General features: G+C 36.5%; 1 long non-coding RNA gene across 1 annotated transcript; it reads left to right on the top strand.

Moving 5' to 3' along the window:
• The first annotated feature begins 562 nt into the window (after positions 1-562).
• On the top strand, positions 563-4,123 carry LOC135105676 (uncharacterized). The gene is made up of 2 exons (XR_010270958.1): positions 563-671; positions 3,652-4,123. It is a non-coding gene; the product is annotated as an uncharacterized LOC135105676 (long non-coding RNA).
• Positions 4,124-4,612: the final 489 nt, after the last annotated feature.

Here is a 4,612-nt window from a genome sequence, read left to right on the forward strand (position 1 = left end):
AGATGTATTCCATTCTATTGGCATAGAACGATAGGAAAATGGCATCAAGGAAGTAGGGATGCCACCAAACTTTATGAGACTAGACATAACCTTGCACATAGAATTGCTGAACATAAAGGTATTTCTCCTTGAACTAATAATCAGCCAGCTGTTCCATCATTTTCAGCAATAAGTCCCCATTCACATGAACATGATCATCCCTTTTTGTGACAAAGTTTTTAGAATACTACACAAGACAGAGTCCAATATGGATACAAAATTATTAGAGGCAATATATATTAAACACATAAATCCAGTACTGAATAATAACTTAACATCAAGTCAATCACATATTGTAAGATAATGTTTCGGAGGCCCGTTCCAATACCATTATCATAGTGTTAGGAACCCAACTTTTTCAGTCCCTCTCTCATTGCCATACAGGCAAGATGTGTGTGGATACTTATTGTTTTCTGTCAATCCAGTTTATAATCTTGGTGCTTGTAGTGTTTTGTTTTTTGTGTGTAGTGTCATATGATGTGAATTTTATACAACTTTTACATAGTATTTTATTGTTTTTTCTAGCTTGAAGCTGCCTGCAGAAATAGGCAAAACAGCAACTGACGAAAGAATAAAGTTGAAGGAAACTGGAGTTTCCCTGCAAAACAAGCTATCAAGAAGACCTATACAATGTGTGTGTATATATATATATATATATATATATATATATATATATATATATATATATATATATATATATATATATATATATATATATATATATATATATATATATATATATATATATATATATATCCTTGTCTTCATAATGCTCTTCATTGGCACTTGAAGCATGCATCACACTTTTGTATGATTGATCGTATAATTTTTCCTGAGTGGCCCAATCACCCACACTATCACATTCACTATCCAAGTCCTTCCTTCAGCCTTGACACATGCACTGTAATGATGGAACAGTATTTTTCTGTATGTCACAACTAGATAAGTGTAATCAACTAGGTTAACACACACACACATACAGGTATTTTTGAGGGCTTCAAGGAAGAGGATCTCAATGTAACTCATACAAATACATGAATGTGGATAACTAAAGAAGAAAATGTGAAAATACAAGAAGCTTAACAGCGATGATAAAGGCATGGAAGGAAGAAACAGAAGTGGGTGGCGACAATGTAAAAAAGATATCCAATGATATAATAGAGATGGAAAGGGAAAAAGAAAACAAAGAACTGAGAAGAGGTGACAAAAATAGTGGACTTAAATAAGAAATACTGTGAAGAGATTAAGAAACTCAAGAAAGAGAATGAAGAATTAAAGAAAACTTTGCAAGAGAGGTTAGGGTTGGAGAAGTGAGAGTTAGTTACAGAGGAAGTCAAAGGTTGGAAAGAGAGAGAACAGCAAAAGGTGGACATGGAGGACATAACAAGGCAACAGCAACAGAAACAACAAGGATATGGAAAAGCAAGTGATTAAAATAATAAAGGAAAAAAGTAATCTTGTGAGAGACACAGTACAGAGAAAGATGTGTATGGTGGTATTTGGGGTCAAGGAAAAGAACCTACCCATGAAAACAGCTAGAGAGAAAGAAGTGAAAAGAACTAAGGAAATTATAGCAGAAGTGGCAGAGGAAGGAGAGGGGAGAGTCGAACAAATTGAAGAGGTTTACAGGATCGGAAAGTATGACAAAAATAGAACAAAGCCAATGTAAAACAAGAATCATGTCACAAACAGCAGCAGAACATGTCTTGCAAAGAACAGGAAAATTGGCAAAAGCAAAAGGATTGAAGGAAATATGGATAAAAAGAGACATGAACGAAGAATAGAGAAGTAAACTAAAAGTCAAAAAATGAATAGAGAACACAGGAAAGTTGTGGACATGAAAGTGAGGAAATGGTGGTACAAAGATGCCACACAAGACCACCAAACAGAAGTTTAAAGATTATGTATACTAATGTAGATGGTTTGGTGTCCAGCCTACTGGAACTTGAAGACTATTTAAAGAACAATAAACCAGATGTGGTATGTTTAACAGGAACCAAACTAGAAGAGGAAATAAAATTGGGATTTGCAAAGGAAGGATACAGTACATGGAAGAGGGACAGAAAAGGAAAGGGAAGAGAAGTGATGATATTGGTAAGAAAAGGATATTGTTGTTGAGGAAGTGGAATATGGTGATGGAATGGTAGAAACAATGAGTGTTGTGATTAAGATCAAAAGATGTGAAAAAAGGAAAATCATTGTGAAATACATACCACCAAAAACTAATGCATGGTAGACTAATAAATTCAAAAGTATGCAACTAGAAACAAAAAAATAGTATGGAGGAAATGATAAGGAAAGGTAACAAAGTACTCTTAGTAGGTGACTTCAACACTAAAAGAATTAACTGAGAGGAGATGGAAGTAACAGAAAATGTTGGGTCATGGAGTGAAGAACTTATGCAAACCATGATGATGAATACAACGAGACAGTGGGTGAATGAGCCTATAAGATGTAGAAGAGAAGAAGAACCATCACAGCTGGATTTAATGTTTATGAAAACCCCAGAAAGTAGACCAAGTATACATTGTCTGAGTTCAATGGGAAGAAGTGATCATGTGACAATAGAGATACTACTACAGGAGGAAACAGTGTTGCACAGGAAAGAACAATACAGAAATTGGAGACAGAACTATGCTAAGGCAAACTTTGCAGAGCTTAGTAAGTTTTATTGAAAAATTAAATGGAAAGAGCAATTTGAAGGTAAAGTAGTGCAAGAAAAATATGAGATATTTTTGAGCAAGTATAGAGAGAGGATGCAACAGTTTGTACGGTTATAAAATGAAAATAGGGAAACAAGAACGGTATAATGGCAGGTGTGTAGAAGCAAATAAGAAAAAGGACAGGACATGGAAGAAAATGGCTATGGCCTGTTTTAAGACTATACAAGTGGAAATACCCTGGTCTGAGGCAATCTCTCTCTCTCTCTCTCTCTCTCTCTCTCTCTCTCTCTCTCTCTCTCTCTCTCTCTCTCTCTCTCTCTCTCTCTCTCTCTCAAACAAAAAATAAAAAAGGTGGAGAAACAAGGGGAAAGGGAGATGAATGAACAGAAGGTAGCCAAAATCAAATTTGTACATTTGTGTGTGTTTGCATTTGTTTCTTATTTGTATTTTCACAGATTGACCCAAATCTAAATTACCATTTTTAATGAGAGAGAGAGAGAGAGAGAGAGAGAGAGAGAGAGAGAGAGAGAGAGAGAGAGAGAGAGAGAGAGAGAGAGAGAGAGAGAGAGAGAGAGAGAGAGAGAGAGAGAAATCACAAATACCTACTAACCGGGAAAGTGGAGTCCTTGATGATAAATTGGCTGGGATCAGCAGGGTGAACTGTGGCAGAAGTTTGGTGCATGGCAAATATGGCTTCAGGATGAGTAAATGGAGAGGCAGGAGGGAGTGATGGTTGTGGGGGAGATGATGAGTGAGCAGAAGGTGAGAAGGATGAGGAGAAAAAAGGTGATGGTGCAGAGAATGATGAGGAATGGACTAATGGGGAAGGGGAAATGTGAGATAATTTTCAGGACTCAAAGGCAGTAATAACAGGTGGTGTAGTGCTGAGGTGAGTATGGTCTGAGGCATGGCCAGGAGCTGCTGTATGACCAGATTTCTGAATTTCCAGTCAAAGTGTCTGGCTAAGAGTTGGAGATCTGGCAGAGAAGCTGTGGCCAGAGGAAGGAGGCTTGGCTGCTGCACCAGACCCATAGACCACATCTTTGGAGTGGCTTTGGCCTTGAGGTGCAGCCAGGTAGCTGTAGCTCACCACCTGCCAGAGAAAAGCTTTTTTAACCTCACTGCCTGCCAGGGAAGAGCTTTTTTAATTTCCATTTTAATCTTACATGATTAAGGTCATATGATTAATAGTTATACCATCTTCTGTATATCTAGCCTGGAGGTTGAGATGTGATGGAATGATTCCAAATGTGAATGTATACCATATTAAATCCTTGTCTCTACTTTCCTCCAAATGAGATCCATGGGCCTTGTAAAAAAAAGTTGGGAGTCCAATCTTTTAAAACTAGTAACTCTAATATTAGAGATTTGAGAGACAGAATGAAGCATAATTAAAGCTTTGATAAGCATTTATAAATCTGTACATTCTTTCAATTTTTTTTCACCATTTTTGAATGGCATATTGGAGTGATTTGAGTCAGAAATAACAATTTTGAACACTTTTGTTTCTATTTGTTGGTAATGTGTAATACCACTGATGAGAGACAAACTTTGTGCTTGGAAGGAAAGAACTGACACCCTTTCTCTATAAATTCTGCTTCACTGCATGCCACAAGTTTTATAATTTATATCAGAACTATTTCTAGACTAACCACTTCATAAGCATAATCATTTTGTCATCACAGTTTTCACTATGCTGCCTTATCACCATTGTGCTACAGTGATCTCAGATGCTTCTGATTTCATAATGAAAGTTAGGGTTCACTTTAAAACCAGTTGACAACTGATAGTCTAAATTCCAATCCAAGAAATGAATTTTGTATCATCAATGAATGAAAGTGCTTGATTGTTCTACAAGTTTGGTGAGGATTGAGGTTGCTGGTTAGTTCTGGGGAGTAGATTAGTAAAAT

This window comes from Scylla paramamosain, chromosome 12, assembly GCF_035594125.1.
Source record: "Scylla paramamosain isolate STU-SP2022 chromosome 12, ASM3559412v1, whole genome shotgun sequence".
Classification (NCBI taxonomy): Eukaryota; Metazoa; Arthropoda; class Malacostraca; order Decapoda; family Portunidae; genus Scylla; species Scylla paramamosain.